The sequence below is a fragment of the Pempheris klunzingeri genome, chromosome 20 (assembly GCF_042242105.1).
Source record: "Pempheris klunzingeri isolate RE-2024b chromosome 20, fPemKlu1.hap1, whole genome shotgun sequence".
Classification (NCBI taxonomy): Eukaryota; Metazoa; Chordata; class Actinopteri; order Acropomatiformes; family Pempheridae; genus Pempheris; species Pempheris klunzingeri.
This window is the reverse complement of record NC_092031.1, coordinates 8,749,591-8,771,087: the sequence shown is the minus strand read 5'-3', so window position 1 is coordinate 8,771,087 and position 21,497 is coordinate 8,749,591.

Sequence of the window (21,497 nt, the reverse complement as noted above, 5' to 3'; positions counted from 1 at the left end):
ATCGGTCACTCTGCTGAATAATTAAACATACTAAGACTGACGGTAGATAAAGTCCCTCTCCAAAGCGTGTGGGCTGAGAAATAAGTGAGGATTTTACTCAGCTCTGTGCTGCAGCTACTGTAGGAAGGTCAAATCTTAATCTAAATGTGTTTTTGAATCTAATATCCCTGTCTGGAAAGTTTGCTGTAGCATTAAAATGACTTATGTAAAGTCTTAAACCTACTGCATGTGCTGTGAAGCAACTCGTTTCTTTACTGCATTGTTTACAAGGGCTATTTTTCTTTGACTCTGTAAGGTTTATTGCATCTTAATCTTACCCTTTTGTAGCACTGCCTGCAAGGACGTTAAATAATGTCCCACTGCCAAACGTTTTCTCCATCTCAATTTGTTTTATAGTAATACACAATTTAACCTTCAGAATAGCATTTGCAGGTTCATAACACTTGGAACAGGTGTAATTTTTCTAACAAACAGAGCTGCAATGTGACCCTATTTATCTCTGTTTCTTATAATGCATTGTATTAATCTGTGGGCCATTCATGACCCATTATTTCAGCAGGACAATAATTCACTCTTATTGTTCAGTCTCGCTCCTGAAGAAAATCTTTCTGGTCCAGTTGTGCTTTGGTGTTCCACCATGCAGCTGTTGTGAGGGACCTGTGAGCGTTTGGCTTTGTAGCTATTTGCAACAGAATCCATGAGCTATCATATGTTATGGAGAGTGAAATGGGCTGTTGTGGTTGAAAATTGGAATTTCCTGGAGTGATTGATCTCAGTGATTTGTGTTTGAGGTTATTTTTTATAATATTCACCATAGGCAGTCTAAGTAATCAGTATCTGCTGTGTGGTCTTACACAGGACACATAACTGCAGTTTTAAATGCCAACAGCTTGTAGGTGTGAGTAGTCAACCAGTGTGTGATCCATTAAATAAGGGACCAAACAAAATCCATTTCTAATTGTATCACTTCAGCAAGATAATTTTTCACATTCTGATTAAAGAAACGGTGAAGACCCCTACGCCGATGCTGCAGGTAAAAGCTCGCAGTGGTTACTGCAAGCTGAACCTCCATGCCAACGGTTCTTCCTCTTGTTCTGAAGATAAATTAGCAGCTTCTAAATAATGCAGTGAACCCTAATTCTCTTTGATTAGTAGTGAGTTAGATGATGGCGACCCATTGAAATTGGTCATCAGCATAAATAACGAGCAAATGAACTGATAAAATGCAAAGTCCTCGGCCATCATAAATCAAATGGAATCCACTGGCCGTGGAAGCGGGTGGAATTAGAAGTCCATGCTCCTATTAATTATGTTGCCTTGTGAAGGCGACAGCGTGATAAATCAGCGCTGAAAGGCCCTTCACTGGCTGAGCATGAGGAGTAAGACTGCCTGCAAATTGCTTTGTGTATGCTCCTAATTGTTTCTTAAATAACCCTCCTTTTTGAGGCAGGTTGGAAAGGTAGTCTACCAAGAAGGGTCAAGGAAGTCAGAGCCACTGCCTCTCTAAGACAGCGTTCTAGCAAATCATCTCTCTCCATGTATATGAATCTGTGTTAGCAGTATGAAGCAAGTATAGCTTATAACTAGTGTAACTTAACATAAAAACATGAACAAGGACTTATTAGTCCTAATGACCAATATGAGTAGTAAGTGAAATAGAAAATATATCATACAAAATATATATTCATATGTATTATATATATATATAATCTGTATATAATCACATGTATAATCATTCAGTACATTTGACTAACAGGTGCCTCATTATCACACAGCTGTCTTCTCTTTGCCCTGATGTCTTTTTCACTGTAGGTCATTGATGAGCTAAAACCAATGCATTGATCCATTGAAAAAAAATAGCTTTATTAGTCAAGAATCTGTCATTCATATAATTATTTTGCTTTGAATCATTAAGATCATTAAGAATTCCAACACTATAAAATGTGCACTGAAGCCGTTATTCTTAATTTGGTAAATTACGCCTTCTCTTTGATAGTTTCCCCTCTTTGCATACACATGCCAACACTGCTTTATAACTGCTTTTATTTGAGTCAACCTCTCAGGAGTCATATCCTTTATTTGTACCCCTCTTGTGGAATATTTTCCCGCAACTGCTTTTTTTTTTTGGTGGCCAAATAACATCAAATGGATTAAATGAAATTACTTCAACTTTTGAGGCATGTAATAACCATCAGTCCTCTGAGGAGCATGTAATTAATGTGAATACTGAGGCAGTCATGAGGTATTGCTCATTAAAGTACAACCAACTATAAAACTGTGAATTTGGCCCAAGAACTGAATTTGTATTTGTCGAGCAATGGGTGTCGTCTAGCACGAAATGTAGACTTTCCAGGGTATTTAGCAGGAATATGCTGTTAAATTAAATTGTGTGTGCTGCCTGGAATGCCAGCGGTCATGCGATGACGGTGTTTGGCTTTGTGTCTGTGTCTGCTGTCAGTGTGTGTGATGAAGGGCTTCACAGCTTTGAGTGCTTTGATCTACTGACATCTCTGCAGAGGAATATCTGAGTTTATCTGTGGTAGGGCAACTACTGAATGTTTTTATTACTGTTTTTTTTTCTCCAAAGCATTTAGCCTGTAAAATGTCAGGAAATAATGTCGAATCACTGCTTCAAGTTCCCAAAGACCAAGGTAACATTTTCTGATTATAAATGCAAAAATGATGAATACACTTGCACAAAAGTAGAAAATCCTTCATGCTCATGATATATAAAAGTCCCAAGAGAGTAAAAATGACTATAAGAGTCTCTGAAGACGCTCTCATAGATTTAAGTCTATGAGAGCGCTGCCTACCATGTCATGTAGCTCTGTCAGCATAGCCATAACCTCAGTGTTTAGGTTTTGAGGACCTGGCTAGTAAAAGTAGTCAGGGTTTGTCAATTGTTTTATTTTGGTAAATTGGTACGCACCCTTTCAGAGAGATTTGAATATATAGAGTCTAAGCTCATTGTTGCTGGAGGTTGTTTTAATTTGTGGTCAATCTTCTGACTGAAAGAAAACAAATTCCTGGGAAAATTGAACAATTTAACCGCAGTACAAAAAAGGGCTGCAACTATAAGTTAATTGTTTTGTCTATGACGTATCAGAAAATAGTAGAAAATGCTAATTTAATAGGTGATTAGTTAAAAACCTAAATATATTCAGTTTACTGTCAAATATCACTGAAAAGCAGAAAATCATCTCATTTGTGAAGCAGGAACCTGTATATGTTTAGGATTTTATGCTCAAAAAATGAGTAAAACAATGAACCAATTATCAAAGTAGTTTCAGATTTATTTTCTGTCAGTGAGCTAATAGATGCGTCATCTAACTGTTGCAGCTCTGACACAAAAACCTACACATTTTCACAGTACCCAGTGTATGTTTAGCGTTGAATTTGATGAATGACTGGAAAGGATAGATTGGCTCCTAATATTGTCGATTAATTGTGTGTGTGTGTGTGTGTGTGTGTGGGTTGGTGAGTGCCCTTCTACTAACATTCAGCCCCTGGTACATGTTTGAGTTTAAATAATGCTCCTGTGCGGTCGGAGGAATAATGGTGTGGACTTTCATGACATTGCGTCAGTGCCAAGGTGACTGACTCAAGGACTGATTGCTCTCTCTCTCTCTCTCTCTCTGTCTCTCTCTCTATCTGTGCCCCCCCTCCCCTTTCTCACCCTGTCAATAAGCATCCTCTTGTCTGATGGAGTCACATCAGGGCAGTGCAGCTGACACCATGGTGTCTTTATTTCCTGCAGCAATCCTTTTACAACACACATCAGTGGTGATTAATACACTGACAGCAGCCAGGAGGTTAACCCCCTGCTGCCATCCGGCTACTGTTACTGACAAACACACACTACTCACCTTACATACCTAACTACACCATACTGCACTTTCCTCTTTAATATATGCTGTGTATAATCAAAGAAGAAAAATGATTTCCGTTGCTTGCCCAGCAGCGAACACTTTAGATTTGATTGATGGGAGCAGATAATACTTGGTATTCCAAAACTGTCTTTTACATTAAACCAAATGGTTGCTCCCACTTGCAGCTGTCTGCACGGTTATTAAATCGGAGGTCTTCCGATTTAAATTTATGGCATCTATTACTCAAGAATTTACATGTCCAGGTGTTGCATCTGTTTGGCTTCAGGTAGGGGTCACTTTGATTTATTAATATCCATGGTTTCATCTGCTAGACAATCACTGACATATTGTCACTTAGGGCAGCGTGTCTCTCTGTCTTTAACAGCTGTGACAACCTGCGTGTTATTAGTTCCCTGGCTGATTATGCAGACGTGCAGACCGAACATGTCAGCTTCAGTAGGGCGAGATTACACACAGTCCTTAATGCTTATAATAGCCAATAAGCAGCAAATCATAGACTCCAGGCTGACTGAGGATTTTCTCATTATGTCTTATCAACACCTGCTTAATTGTTGAACGTCTCAGAAATCTCATGATAGAGGAGATAAGTTACTAGTCTTCAGGAGTGATCGGACCATCTGGGTCATTCAGAGCCATATGTTCACACTTTGTTATTGTTGCACATCCTTGTTTTTTGTTTTGGTTTCACAGCTTTTGGGATCTAAGTAGTTGGAGCTTGCATTAGCGCTGGAAAGATAAGTCGATTAATGGGCTAGTTGAAAAGTAATGAATCATTTAAATCGTGCCAAGCACTGACCGGGTCTAGCTCTTTCATATATAAGTATATGTAAGCATTATATAGCTCAGGGATCTTGTGAATGGCATTTTTTCAGCAAATCATAACATTTTATACTTTTAACAATTATCATATTCATAGCAAATATTTTTGATTTCTTACTTAAATTGACAATAATCACCAGTTGGCAGCCCTCCCATGAGGTCTTGACATACAAACAGATTGATGTTATAGCTGAATTTTAAATGTCACATGTTAAAACTTGCATCTTTCATGTAAATTTCATGTTTGTTATTTGCATGTAACATTCAGCAAAAAGACTGCTCTAACTGGGAGACAATCAAGATGTGAGCAGGGGACTACAACCTAGTCTGGCATCAAACGTCACTGTCTCTCCGCTCACGACTGCGTGTCAGCAGGATGGACCACTGAGGGCCATAGGTGGCCCAGTTGTTAGGACATAGCAAATGTCACAGGCCGAGGGAGAGAACGTCCCCTCGAGTCCCCCAGATGCTGCTCCCACCTCTCATCATTAACTCTCACACTGAGATAGTAATTAGGGCTCCTCGCGGCATAAGACAGATTCTGCATCAGACCGAATTTTCTAAGCTGTCATTCTAATTATACAGGCCAGGGCAAGATGGATCAGCTTGGTCTTGTGTTAGTGTTGATGTCAGTTAATCATGGTGGCTCGGCCCCAAGCCACAATGCACTGTGTCCATCTGAAGGTACGAAAAACAGTAAGTTTGTTGCAGGGATGGTGATGCCGCTAAACGATTATACCAACTCTGAGGCTGTCTAAGTCTTGTTTAAGTGTTATTAGTTCTATCTCATGGCTCATAGACTATAGCGCAAAGTATATCCCAGCGTGACAGCGTTGTCATGACTCGCAGTGAGAGTTTAGCTGCTCATTTAAGTCTGACTTTAGCCCCCGCTCCTCAAGCAACTGGCAAATTATAACCTTTTCTCACAGTGTAAGCTAGGACATGTTAATTGGATTTGACAAGGGCATATTATGCACAACAAATATGCATAATTCGGCAAAAATGGAACAGAAAATTGGAAATAAAGCACAGAACAAAGTAGATTTACATGGTCGGGTAGTCTGAATGTCTGGTATCATATTCTCTCCTGCCGCCTCCATAAAAACGCACAGAACTGTAACAATGGGTATCAGTGGAAAGTGCTTTAAAGTTAAAGCTGATGGATGGCTTGTCAAAAAAAATAATTGCACTGGTGGGAAAGTGGGTCTGCGTGCTTAGAGGGGGGAGAGCAGGATCTACAGAGAGGATGATGGGAAGTGACAGTGGTCTGTCAAGACGCAGTGGCTGCCCAGAGTAGTGTGAAGCCCAAGCTAGAAGGTGGCAGAACAGAGCAGGCTGTCAGAGCAGGAAAGTGCCTTTAATACATTGAAATGAAAAGGAATCCGCCTGTCAGACCTGTTCAGCCAGTCGAGGGAGGAAGAAGGAATATGGTGGAATAGGTGTAGACTCGGTAGAGCTGGGTGAAGCCCGTGTGCCACTGGCCTGGCTACAGGTACAAATCATGCAGTCGAATGACACGCATCGTCAGCCGCTAGTGGCTGCTACCAGTTACAAATGGTTCCTTTTACTGTGACAATTCATTAATCAGTTTGACAGATCTGCCCTTATTACATGGAATATTTGACACTTGAGCAATTGGATTGTCAACTGCATCTTATTATAAATGCACCTCAAAGCGAATTTTGTCTCTCTCGTTGTAATTCAGAGAAGCCTGTTATCTTTAAGGAGTCCTGCACTGACCTTGGGAGGCAAGCACTCCTGCTGTGTGCTTAAATATATGCAGTATTGGCAAATATACATATAGAAGCGTCTTGGAAAAGCACATACAATACACAGCTCATTCTTTGGCTTAGGCCTTGCCCGTGCATGATATAAAAGTGTCACGCTTTGATTGGAGGAATGATGTATAGACTAACCTAACAAAGGATCAAGTGCCCAGTAAGACAGACAGCTAATAGATAGAGAAGCAAGAGGAGGCTCATTTAGAGAGGAAGGGCTGTTTGTGCTGCCAATATGACAAAGGGGAAGTCGACAACCATTGATCCATGCTCACGGATGACAGCTTAAAAATTCAGCAATAATCATGACAAATGAGGAGAGGCACCACAGCCAGAAAATTATCAATAATCGGCGGCTGAGAAGAAATGCCAAGGTCAGAGAGAAAGGGCTACTGAAGTTCTCACTGTGTGTGGACGCTGCCAGGTGATATATTGGTAAAGATAGGAGGAGCAGCCTCTAAAGCGAGGTAGAAGTTATTAATTAAGTTTTGGATCCCACTGGGACATAAATGTCCCTCAGTATGGATTCCTTACTGGAGCCCACTGAATGCCAAGGGCAAAGAGAACATTATGTAACGGGCAGTTTCTGGTGGCTTTGATCCCTCACAGGGGAGCCGGTTGGATGGATTTGCTGTATCAATAACTCAATCCCTTTTCAAAGGAAACCTGAAGAGGACTGAGGCATTAGTAGCATCGCATTTCATGACAGGTCACTGCTGATCGGGGCTCAAGTAGGAGGGATTTTCCTATTCATTCATCCAACTATTTATGAGTTGCCTGTCCTGGTCAGGGTCGTAGTGGCACGCAAAGTATACTTTTTTTTTCACCAAACAACTTTCTCCAGCTACTCCTACAGGAATACAACACCTTCACGTCCTGTAAATGCCAGCTGGGAGATGTAGCACCTCACAGTATCCAGGGTGTCCTCCCAGTTGGTAATGCAGGGAATACTTCCAAAGGGGAGATGCCTCCTCACTAAGTGCCCAAACTTTGTCATCTACCTCCTCTAATCATGAAGAAACAACGGCTTGATTCAGAGATTGTCCTGAGCAGCTAACTAATCTTGTCAGGATCTCAGTCTTTCACTCACTACCCAAAGCTGGTACCAAAAACAAAAATACTTTATCTTGGTAGCGGTGGAATTCGAACTCAAGCCCCCAAAGAGACTGGAGCCTTAATCCAGCGCCTTGTGGGTAATATATGTACCAGGATTTGACAAGGAAGAGGAATGCATGGATTAAAAACGAGGATATCTCTGGTACTGCTTCATCGATATTAATCATCGTCATAATCAAGGCTGTCCGTTGTGATGCATTTACCCAGTATTATCACCCCCACCATCCTAAATGTACACTCATGTTTTATTTGAATTTATATATAGAGGGAATGTTTTTGATTACGTGATTGATCTGATTCCAGTGGAGGATGAAACGGTGCAGCTGCCATGATTTAGAGGGCAGTTTGAATCAGTCACTTGTTTGATTTGCTATGTACACACACACACACAAACACACAGTGAGTCACTGGCATGTGAGCAAGCTTCTGCCTCAATGAGGCTTGTCATATCATCCAACCTGCATCGTAGTCATGTCTAAATTTATGAACTTCCCGGCAAAAACCTTCATATAAGGTTGTTCATCTTATACACAAGGTGACCCCACTGACTATATTGTATAGTCATTATCTGTAATGAAGTCAATGGCTTATTTCATAGTTGGGGCAATTAATAGTTGCATCATTAGACTTAGCTCTCTTTTCATTTAGGCTTAGCAAGTTGCATGGCGCTAATGTCCTCGGTTATTACGTGCTAAAGTAGAATGAAAGAGGAGTAAACCGTAAAGCAGTAAAAGGAGTTGCTGACACAGCCAACAGAGCTCATTTCAGTGACATGCAAATACAGTAATGCAGCTGCAAATGCACTTTGTTTTGTATCCTTTCAAACTGAGCAGGTCACTTGTTCATCCAAAGTTCAATGGGCCACGGGGTGAAAAAGACAAGAGAATAATTTACTAGCTGTGTCATGGTCCTGTGATTGAGTCGTCATTCTGGCTTTGGGACTTGATTTGTGGCCTCTGTGTGAAAAATGGCATGTGGCTGAAGGTATGCACACTTCAGGGGAGGTGCGCTTTCTCGCATCTCCGGTCCAAACTAGCACACTGCTAATAACAACACGAGATATTAATCCTCAGCTGGTGAAAATGATCATGCAGCAAAGAGAAAAACTTTGATGGAGGTGTGAAACAATTAAGCGTTCATAGCAGCTCATTTGTTGAGGTGTGTTTGCCATCTTTACCACGTCTGAAGAATGTTCACATGCATTCACGCGGAGTTGTAAATTTTTTAAATACTGTTAGCATCATAATGTTATATGTCGCCTCAAGAGGGATGATTATTCTGTCATATTATTGCCGCCCAGACGCTGCCCACACACTTCCTTTGCCTTTGCTGTAAGGATAAAGCACAGTTCCTGTTTTTCTGGGACCATCTGTAAGAAAAAACCAGCCCAAGGTAAAAACGATGACTGCGACTTGGCAGAAGATTAAACGGGCCCTCCGCAAAAGCCATTAATAATTCTCATATTTTGGAAACAGACCATACATACAGAATCTGTGGTATTTAATCTCCTCTCTCAGCGAATAAAAAAAAGGTCAGCTGGGAGGGAGAGACTTTTTTTTCTCCCCCTGCCCAGAGTGATGGGCCTAGCTTTTCCAAGGCACCCCATTTGTCTGTCAGGGCTGTGAGCAGAGCCAGTGATTTAGCTTCCATCACATGAAGCTCATGTCCGGTTGATGATACTGCCAGGCGGGATATGGGGAGAATTTGTCACCTGCAGCTTTGACAGGGAGATAATTGCTGATAGTTAGCGGAATAATAGGATATAAGCATTACTAGCCACACAGGGTTTAGGGAATATTTGTTGCTCACACTTCAGAACAAATTTCCCACATAATTTCAGGACTGACTTTGTTTACTCGGAGATAATTTAATGTAATCAGGATGAAACAACCAACACATCAGCGAAAAAAGATCTACACGCAAGGTTTTTTCATTATACAACTGAAACATTAGTTATTATCTTAACACTCTTAGCAAATTTAGCATGTGATGTCATTATTTATACAGGTGTCCCAACAGTCTGGGGTTTGCTTTGAGCTGTTTGACTCAATTCCATTTAAATATGCAGATGAAATGAGCTACTCATGTTTTTTGGGGGGGGGGTCTGTAACATGAATTGGTGTAGCTCCGCCGGACAAGTGTTCATGGTTGATAGCAGTATGTTTAAATCACAATTTTGCTCATATATGTAGCATGAAAATAAAAGTACGTGCATCATTCATCAACAGGTCCATGCCTTCTTGTGCCTGTGCCTGTGTGTCATGGTGAATATCTACTGGGTCAGGGTTCACACAGTTTCAACACCTCTGCCGAGCAGTATCCACAAACAGCAATGCTGCCTGTGGCTACAAACAAGGCGAGGCACATCAGAGCACAATACTGAACCATTTCAAGCTCACCAGGAGTTGCACCCCCCCCCCAGTTAAGTCAGAGGTTATTTTTCTCTCATTATTTTTTGGTTGATCCTCTGCTAGTGCCAACTGTAACCTCCAAAGAGCAGCAGTCAGTGAACACGATGCACGCTGTTTTCTTTTTGCAGTTTTGGCTGCTCTGGGTCTCTTATTGACAGGATTTCTAAAATCCGAACGTTCCCAGATTGCAGCTGGTCTGAGAGTTCATCTAGGGTCTCTTAATGTTTTGTCTTAAGGCTAATTTGGACATTTTTAAAACCATTCGACCCAATTAGTTTGAATAAAAAAGCCAAAGTTTTCGTATTTATGTGAAGTTGTTCTATTGCCCCAAGTGCTTCTTGGTCTCCCTTTCTAATGGTATTGGCACCACGTTGGGAGGGTAAGTATTGTGTGTTTTATATTTTCTTCAAATATACAACAATGAAGATCTTTGTTGAAACTTAATTTGACCCAAATGTTGGCAAGATGAACACACAGTTTTCCTTGAGTGACTTACAAAAGAGACAGGTCACATTAGACAGCTGTAATAGATGGAGCAGCAAAAGGAGTGGTGCAGATAAGGGAAATGTGCCAGAAAACTCAGCTGTGGGGGTTAGGGAATAATCTCTCTATAATAGCCAGTGTTGGGTCAGAGAGCACTCCCAGACCCCCCCGCTGTCTTCCTGTGTGTTAACTAACGCTCACCAGAGTGCTGCCTGAACTCGGGCTGGCAGAGCCACGGAGTGGGATCCAAACTCTCAGCAGCTCTGCGACCCGGCTGAACCTCTACCTACCGCCCCTCAGTGGGAGGGGGGGAACTGCTGAAGAAGTCCTCTGAGCCAGCGAAAGGCTGATTTAGGCAGATTTACCCCCCTCCCAGCAAAAATATAACTTTGAAATGGAACACAAATTATCCCTATTGGGAGCACCGTGAAATATTTACTGCTGTTGTTTTAGTTGGTGTAGTTTTATGTGCCATTTGTGTATTTACACAACACTAGACACTTAATAGTGTGTATTTTCCGCCCATTTGTTTTACTCTTTTCAAGGATACATGAAAGGATAAATCTTTTTTAGAATGCAAAATACGAAATTCTTTTCTACTGAGTGTCTTGATCTATGGATGGAATACTTATTAATTCTCCCCTGAGTTTGAGAGCCATGGACATCAGGCTTTTTAAAAATGGTGATGTGGTGATACGTTCCAAATGGGAAGGAATTAGTAGACATGTAGGTCCCACCCAGTAACAGGGTTTAGCCCTATGACTTGCCTCATTCTAACTAGGCCTAATGAAGGGGGGGCTTTAAGAAGTCTCCAGCATGCAGCCAGGCATTACCGATTAGGTCAGTGACTGGCCGCTGGGCTGAGCATGATGGATGACTGGTGGAATGAGTTTCTGCCTAGCGGTATTGTGAAATCTTTTCATTGTCACTGACGGGGCCTATGAAGGGGACTGATAAATGAGGGAGCAAGTGTCAGAAACGCCCTTCTTTGCCCTGCTGCGGCTTTAATATCTCCCCCAGCTACACAGCAGGGAGTATTGATAAAAGCAAAACTTTTAAAAATAACCACAGTCGGTGAGAGCCAGGCAGAGCGAGGTGGGGATGATTAAGGCGACCGGCTGCCGGACTGAACCAGGGTTGGTCGCTGTAAACACCAGTCGAGGCCAGTGCCCATGCTGGGAAGAGGGAGCCGCTTTTTATGGGGAACGGGTGTTACCACAGTGACACAGTGCTGTGATGAATGTGTTGCCTCCATCTGGTTTCAGCACATGTAATAAATTTCTGGACGCACGTTTGACCTCTCTCACTTAGCAGACACATCTTTCACATCGGAAACATCCAAGAGGGAATCACGATTATGGGTGTGTGGAAGGGAGGTTGCAGGACCCGTATTTTTTCAATATCTTGAGCTATTAGTGCAACAAAAGCAAGCACACAAGAAAATTCAGTGTCCAATCTACAACCGTAATATCATAATATCTCTATTAGTTTATAAAATGTCAAAATCTGAGCACATTAAATTTAAAAAGCAGCAAATGTTTAAGGAGCTGCAACTACAGAATGTTTATTTTTGATTAATAAAAAACTTAAAATAACTGGTACTTGGTAACTTCATTTTCTGTTGATCGCCCATCGGATACACTGACTAATTGTTTCAGTTGTATCCTCAATAGATTTGTTTTTATGACGCAAACACAGGGAAAGAAATGACAGAAATAACACATGCACACAGGCACAGGTTTTTCCTTTATTCTCTCCCGTCCTGCAGGTTTGTGGTCTGACCTTGCAGCTTTTGTGCCCCATCCATCTTGGGCTGTTTAGCCATTTCACTGGATACATACTGCGCAGATTAACACAATTCATCACCACAATCATCCTCGATTCATCACCCTTCCCAATGAATGTTTTGACATCTAGTTAATTTTCTGCTGATGATTTATCAAATTATAATTACCATACTCTGAAGGAGTCATTCATTATGTTGATACATGATAATGATGCCAAAGTGGATTGAATTTTAAGTAAGTTCTCTGTGATTATAGCGTATGCATTATTGTGAGTAATGCCTCACAATTTGGTTCCCTCAAGCAGTAGAAAGTCCAGGGACTCTGTTAATGTTGTGACAATAAATGCAGAAACAGGCAGGTTGTTAATTCATTTTTTTCACCACAAATTGCTCAGTGTGGGGCTGCAGAGCATAAAAAAGTCAGATTCAAGACTCTGATTTAAGGTGCTTCGTGATTAAAGGGTGCACTAATTCAGTCAGGGTGCCAGTTAGGCTTTGCTAATAGCTTCAGGTTTAGTTGCAGTGCTCAGGTACTTTATTTGCAGTTCATTTGTTCATTGAGCCTTAGTTCTATATCTGGAAAAAACTATCAATACAGCGACTGGTCGGCTACGAATACCACATAGTTAATCTATTGATTCATCTTGTTATTATGTAATTAAAATGCTCATAAGGCTACTAAGTAGTCAGTCCAGCTACAGGTAATGATTATTTACATTATTGAATAATGTCACTAATTTTCCAGATTAATCTATTTATCACAAAAATTGATTAATAGATTAAAGTAGATGCTAATTTAGATGTGAATCTGGTGTTTGGTTCAGAACAACTGCATGTCATCATGCAGGGTAGGTTGTTGGGCAATCAGTCAGTAACGTGTTCACAGGAGTGATGCGAGGTCAAGAGGCCATTCCCCATATAGGGATTCAGTTCAGTCTAGTTCCAAGGTAATTATAGTGGCCCTTCTCCTAGAGTCTGATGATTATGTGTCATTGATCTTAAAGTGGAATAGAGACGCTACTAACCAAATGCCTCTATGTATCTATTACACAGATGAATGAATAATTAATAATAATGTTGCATTTACACCAAGTCAGAAGAATGACAACAATGGGGGAAACATCCCATCCTTACAACATGGAAACATGGAAGTGAGTTGTTAACAATTTAAGACATCCTTTGTAAATACACTGTTGTGGAGTTTGCATGTTCTTCTCGTACTTGCGTGGGTTGAGTACTTTGGCTTCCTTCCACAGTCCAAAGACATGCAGGTTAGGTTAATTGCCTGTAGGTGAGTGTGAGTGTGAATGGTTGTCTGTCTCTATGTGTTGGTCCTGTGATTGATTGACGACCAGTCCAGGGTGTACCCCTCCTCTTTGGCTCCAGCCCCCCTGCGACCCTTAAAGATAAGCTGTATAGACAATGGATGGACGGATGGATGAACTGTCCGTGAGCATAACTTTGCAGCCTTTTTCCCTCACATTGTGGACCTCTCCATAAATTCTCCATATATCTTCTCATAACTGTTGGTAGAAGGCTCCGGCAAATGTTTTTGGTCACCTGGCTGTTGATATTTACAATCTGTGCGATAAAAATGGGGCATGAGGAATAAGGTCGGCTGTTCTCAAAGACACATACTCCTTTAAATCTGATTGGGACCAAGGGTATTAATTTGAACTTCTTCTCTCTTTGGACATTTGTCTACACAGGCTCCTACGTATTAAGAGACTTATTTGGCTGTCCACTTCCATGTTTCTCTTGTATCTCAGAAGTGCCCACTTTGTCAAGCTAAGTGTTGAAATTGAGCCATTTCTTCTCACTTTAAAATAAACCAACACCTATTATGGTTATCTTTCATTCATGGCTATTTTACCTCTCACCTCCACCTCTTCCTTCTCTTCCCCTACTTGCCCTGGCCCTCAAGAAATGCATGGTGGGTAACCTTGTGAGGGCTCGCCTCTCCACTTCGGGCATGTCAGCCCCAATCTGCAGTCATTTGGTGTGAAATGTGTGCCTTGGTCCAGGGCTCTCAAGGTCAGGGCCTGGTAATTGATGTTGCTTATTCATCTGTTTCCTGTGTCTTTCCTCCCGCCTTACACAGCAGCCTTTGTTTGGATAAATTGTTTGAAGATTTACTGTAGTTCTTAAAGGCCCTGAGAGGTGTCCCCCTGCTGCCTGGGCTCAATGCCCCTGCCTCACTGGAAGCCCAGGGCTGATGACACACTGTTGGTCTTGGACAAAGGCCTGTTTTTCTAAGACAAGATGGAGGGATAGAAGGAGCATCTCCCTGCATAACAATTGAGACAAGACATGAATGAGACTTCCAGTTACTCTCGTGTGCTCTAAATCAAGCTTAAAATGGTTCCTAAATGAAAAGAAAGTAAAAAGGACTTTGTATGCTGTACACGAGGAGTTTTTTTCTCTCTCTTTCTTTCTGAGCCCAAGTAATAAAAAAGTGATATAACAGAGGGATAAATTGAGGGGTTTGTTCAAAAATGCAGTGCACATCCAGTTCAAAATTATATGCATATCAAAATGTCCTTTGCCTAAATCTTCTTAATTGCCTTATTCTTGGCAGGAAATCCTGGCAGCCGCGCAAATCTAAATCAGAATTTCCAAGTGCTACGAACAACTCTAAACTAAAGAGAAAAAACACTTTGAACATGGGCTGAAGTGAATCTCCTACAAGCACATGAAGTATCTGTATCGCCACTTCTCGAGCCTCCACAGCGCTGTGCGCCCTTGATGGCTGTCACCCAAGGTGCAGATAAACAATGGGCTCATTTGAAAACAAAGAAATGATTATGGGGGGACGTTTAATCCCAGCTTGACATGTCAGCAGGCTGCATGGGCGACAGCTTTCAAGAGAGGCTTTGAAGTGGCAATCTTTTCAGATTCTTGGCTCATTACACAATAAAGAACACTTCACATGTAACTGAAGTGGGCTGGGGAATGATGGTTAATGATGTTTATGGGCTCCTTGACTTGCAAGTGAATTTACAAGATTGGCCGTCGTGTGGCTAGCTGGTTCTTTTTAAGTAAGGGAGAGGCAAAGCAACAGGAAACATACGTATTAACCCACAAAGCCACAATCAGTGCAACAGTTATCACTGAAAGTCGGTCAAACCAAGAGCTTTGAGGAAAGATCAAACACTCTAGACAATTACCCAACATCTCATGCTCTCAGGTTATTGAGACATTTATAATCTAAACAAGTAAATCTAGAATGTTTTATAAAACAACTAATGATTGAAAATGCTGTCATTGTATGACTTTTGCTAGTGTCTGAGTCACAGAGAAAGCAGACCTTCTCTTCCAGATGTGTTCTTCCTACAATGGCTTCCAATTGGCAATAAGTTGGGTATTTCACTCCTTTATCATCCCCAAACAATAGTCCTAATCTCCTTGATCATGCTCTGTGAACAAGTAGAGGGGAATGTGAGTGGCATGCCCACAGTAAACATAGGAAATGCACCTGTGAGGACAATGTGTTGTGGAGGAACAAAAAATGCACACAAGGCAGCTGGAAACCTTTTAATTAGTGCTAATTACCTTAGCAGAGGAACGTCGGAAGGCTTGAAAGGATTTGTGTCAGCGCGTGAGAGATCAAAGATTGAGGCGGTCACGTTTTGTTCTGCTGAGTCAAAAACTAATAAGGAGGGTGATAATGGGGCCCAGGAGAATGACAACCCAGGTGGTGGTGTGTTTAATCCCCACTTAAGCCTAGTTCCAGTTAAACAATCGGATGGTTCAATTTTCAGTTACTTTTTCAAGAATCAATTTTTACATTGAGGCTGTACTCTGTGGGAAAAAAAAACACATTAAGATGTACATTTTAAGGTGATAGCAGCTACTCCTGTATTCATTATTCAAGTATAAAATGATTAAACACTACTGTGATGTCAGGTAGGCCTGTCAGCCAGCAAGTTTCATTTTTATGATTGTATAAGCCAGAGGGTCAGCAAGCTTTTCAGTCACAACCCATCAACCCAACCCGTGTGACGGTATCTGCAAGTTTTTCTGGAGGTGGGTCAAATCTAGCTTAAAAGTCGGTCCCCTTCACATCCAATTCACCGTCACATTCTTACCTACAGGCAACCTCTGCTGAGCCCCGGTCATTAATCAAAGCGGAGTGCTGTCCTGACCTCAGCCCCTTCTCTTTGAAGTGCTCTGTCCTCTGCAGCATGAGGAAATCATTTGCTGCCTGATTCAATGAGCCATCAGTCGAGCCAGCAGACCTAATGACATGTGAGAATATTAACCTCCTACCACCAAGAGTGCTGCTGCTTGGGAAGCAGTCTATTATTCATCCAAGGTTTTACTCAGACCCTTTTCCTCAGGACTGCCTGTCTGTTACACCCTCCTTCAAAAACTGTCACCATGTAGGTTCCCTGAAACGACTATTCAACACACATTCACAAGAATTATGAGATATTTAATTCTATATTGTTGCCCCATGACCATGAAAAATAGAACACAATCGAGCCTTTAGTGCGCTCATATAGTCAGATTGTCAAATATTTTAACTCGGGGACTAACACCAGACTATAACTAAATCTAAATTACTAATGTTTTCTGGTGCTGTTACATGCACACAAGTCCTAAAACAAGTCATATTTTCAATCATAATCATGTGACAAACATACAAATAATGATTTTCCAACATTAGAAAACTAATCTTGAATTATATGTCTGAATTTAGTTCAAATTCATCTGGTAAAAAAAAACAAGTACTGGGACTTTAAATAAAGCTAAAGGTCTTATATTTTTTACAACCACGCTCGTCCATGCTATTCATTATAGTTTCCTATCTCGACAGGCAATCTGTACTGAGAAGCATCCAGTCCATTACACACATATGAGGCCCATCACTCCTGCAGTATTGACAAATTCATCAGGCATTTTTCTCTCTGTCCCCTGAGCAGAATTTAGATTTGACTGCCATTCCCAACCCAGAGCGGCCTTGTTAGAATACAAACATGACTTCTCCACTCTGGAGCTAGTTGGGAGCTCTTACATTGATGAGCCATTACCTGTCTGTGGTCAGAGCGCAAGCTCAAGTTTACACTGATTTGTCGGATACAACCAGTATTACTCGAATATCAAATAGACAAGACTATTTTACTGTACACTGACAATGAAAGAGGCGGAGCCATGCAAAATAGTCCAGCTTTGATGGCCCAATAATTGTTTGAGCCTGCTGACTCTTTTGACCACCTGGGGGCAGCGAAAACAAGCTGTGAGCACAACACTGACATATCATCCCGTTTTAAGTTGATAGCGAACTTGTCAGCAAACAACTGGCTATTTTCACATCTAGCAGATATGGAGTACCGTTAGCATTCATTTGTAGTCATGTGTCTGGCCACTTGGTAATTCTGCTGGCTAACTTTGTCTGTCATTTGCTGCCAGGCAGGTAGTGTACAATGCGTTTTTAGACCTTTTTTTGTTGACATCAGTTGCCTACTGGGCCTAAAATTATGCTGGTATGCTGCAAAGTTGCATTCTGGTAAACCAAAACAACAACCCTTTACTGGTTCTAGCTTCTCAAATACAAAGATTTGATTGGGTTTAAGACTATTTGAAGACATTCACTTGGGCACCAGGAAGTTGTGATGGGTCACTGTTAATAAACTATTAGACAATTATTAATTTAAAAAAAAAAACAACCAAAGATTTTCTGCTTTCCTTATTATGTGATCTTTGGGTTTTTCCACTATTGGTTGGACAAAACAAGAAATTTAATTCTGACATCTTGAGCTCTTGGCAAGTGTATCCTCTACTTTCTGAGTGGTTAATCGATGACGTTGTTGTTTCCCTATTTTTGAGTACCTCAGTTCATGACAGAGCTGCCAACATCAGACCCATTTCAGTTGCTCATATACATTATCTTATCATCACTGTCAAAAAGCAGGACTGCCTGATTCCTTGTCAAGTACAGTAGTAGAGAAGCCTGGAATGACATCAAGAGGAATCCTTTCTGACAAGTGATATAAAAGTGTTTTGGCATGTTACGGGCCTTGTAGCCTGGCCTTAGTACCCCACGGTCACAGGTTGAGGACATCCGACCTGAAATGCATGCAAACTAATGGCCAACATGACTGACATTTCCACCGATGAGCCCAAAGTGTTCGCCCGTTGTCAGCAGGAGTTTATCAATAGGCACGTCTGCATATGCACTCGTCTATCGATCCATCCATCTCTGTCCGCCTGTCTCTGCATCACTGTTGCTGTCTGTTGTCATTCAGTGGATTGGTTGTGAGCAGAGATGGCTGCAGGAGCTTCAATTTGCAATCCGTCCACCTTGGGAAAGGGATTTAGAATAATGGCGGAGTCATTTCGTGACATCTTGTTGAAATCTCACCTGACCTTGCTGTTTTTGATTCAGAAAATCAGATTTTTGTTATTTATCAGTCAGTTTCACATTTCCAGCACCTCGTGGGAAACAAGTAGATGCTGTGAGGTGTCTTTGTGTTATCTCGAGTCTTTGCCATCACTGTTATCATCACTAATGGATGCGAGGTAGCCAGGCCTCGTGTGCACTATTCGCCCAGGGAGACTGACTCGCTGTACTGAGTGTTTTGGTAACAAGGCCCCAGGTTAATTGTGGCTTGTACCAGAGGCCTTGCCCCTCCAGATAACGCGGCGCTTTAGAGCAGCGAGATGCTTTGTGATTAGAGAAAGGGACCAGGTAGGTGAGGATAAAGAAGCCAGATCAGGTCTGTGGGGAGAGAAAGGTGTGAGTCTACAGGGGATTGAGGTAAACAAGATTGTACCTGTGAGGAAGATAGAAGCTACTGCCCCCAGGTCATTATTGCCCTTAGAGCAGGAAGCGGAGTGCACACACACAACTCTGTGCTTATCAAAGTCCAGGGGATAATAGGGCTACTATTTTGCCCTAAATTGTCAGCCAGTCAAAGCAATCTTTCATGATGAGCAGACATTCAGTGGCTACAAGGAGTAAGTGAAAATTGAATTAATGAAACGGCAGCATTAATGCAATGACGGAGCCAGATATGAACTTTGTCCCATTTGGCTAATTAGAGTTATTCAGCACGCATACTGTATATGTAAATCACTCTCAGAAATGAATTGGAATGACAGGTTTATTGGCAATATATTATTATTACACCTATAGCGTTAAACCTGGCCGGGCCGCAGCTCCCATGGCAGTGAATTTAGCTGATTAAATCACTGGGTGCACACAGCAGTGGTGACACGAAAACAACAATTAATAAGCCAACCCCCAGTGCACAGCGGCTCCACTTTAACCAGGCTGCTAATAACATTACATGGCAAAAATATCTTAATCAGACAGGTGAAAAGGGATTTGGGAGCAATTTGATTTTCTTTCTTAGTGCGTATAACCAGCTGCTGTATTTAAGAACTTTTTTGTAGAAATATTCATATGTTTCGCCTGATTTTGTATCATAACTTGTGTGAGCGAGGTTGCTTGCTTTCCATTCAGTGAAGATAAGAGTTCTGTTTTTACTGTTTGTACTGTTTATCTTGACAGCTTTCTCTCTTTATCTCATTCGTATCCCCTCTCCCTCATTGCCTCCCCCCCCTGAAAACCATCGCTCCTCACACACACACACACCCACACGCATGCACAATCACTCACAAAGAATGCACATTAAAAAGGATTTGTTCCCCAAAGAAGGTCGGCATTTGTAAGGCTACTGACAGATTTAAGTGTCAATTAAGTTGATGTACAGTGGGCACATTATCATACAAGGTTGTCAGCTGCGGCCATTTGAGGGAAACAAATACCCGGAGCTTTACACCTTCCATGGCTTGAACTTTGTATGGACCCACAGTTGCAATGAATGTCACAGTCAATCATTTATCCAGTTGGCAAGCTTTCCAGTGGGGAGTGTGAGATCAAGTCATTTTATACAAATAATAAGCACAAAAAAAATCTAGATTCCAAAATGCTTTGTCATATTCAGTGACGAGGTCCCATCCCTGGCCTGTTCGGAGGTCTTAAACTCATTACTGGGTGGGGGGAAAATTATACCTCTGCACAAGGATGATGGATGACAAGTTAAATTTGTGTCCAGGGACTGAAGGTGAATGGTGACAGAGGTATTTATCTTGAGAATGGAGGTTGGGGTCAGGCGAGGCTGGGTGCCTTAAGGCACAAGACATTGACAAATTTATCCAGTGGACCCCATTGCTTGGGCCTTTTCTTTGTTTTGAATCCTTGCCACTCGCTAAGTGACCCACATCGCTCATGCTGCCAGTGTGTGAAGAATACCCTGCCATGCCAGGCATACTACCTCTGCTGATGCTTGTAGTTCATTCTTCTGTGAGGCCTAAATCTGGACTTATTTTGAACTATGTTTGTTTGGGGTATTCAGGAACTGTTAGATTCTGGGTCAGTGGGTTAATTTGATTTCTCAAAGTTACAGAGAGCCTCAGAAATATTTTAAATGACAATGTTTTTTTTCTGATCAGCTTCTTTGCTTGGTCTGAGCTGATCTGACACATCTACCATCCTGCTCACACATGCTTTTAACATGTATTTTTTCTTGTTTTTTAACCAATTGCATGGCAACTGTTTCCCTATATCATCCTTAGTGTTGTTTACCCAGGCAGAGGACTGTGTGTGCCTGTATGAAGATGTTCTATAGAGAGAAGTGGGTGAGAGACAGAGACCTCTAGTGGAAACTGAAGAAGCCTTATGAATGTTGACAAGGAATCTATTAAACATTTGTACATCTTATAATGTTACTTCAGTCAGTGTTTGTGAGCAACCATTCCCTAAAATGATAATAATGATAGATTTTTAGCCACTGAATTATAAACAACCATATATTTAAATGATTTGTACATATTCATTTGTATGTTATAAGACCTGTTTCTATAACATTGTGCACAACACACAGCCAATCAGTGTCTTAAGTAGTTTTTCACATTTTCCACAAGGTCATAGAGCATTTTACTAAATTATGAAGTATGATGAAATGGCTCAATAATAGGCAGCCGATATAGCTCTTGTGTGGAACCATGTAAGTCAGTTTTAAAATGTTTTTATTTAATAATCAAATTAATTGCAGTGTGACTGTAAACACATTATTGCATTATTGCATATTAACTTTGCAGCTTTTAACAGAGTTTGCTCACTTGTCACTGACTGAAGCTCAGGTTTAACATGCCACATGCATGTACTATATATGTATGAAGCCCTTAAGTGTTCAGTGTTAAATAA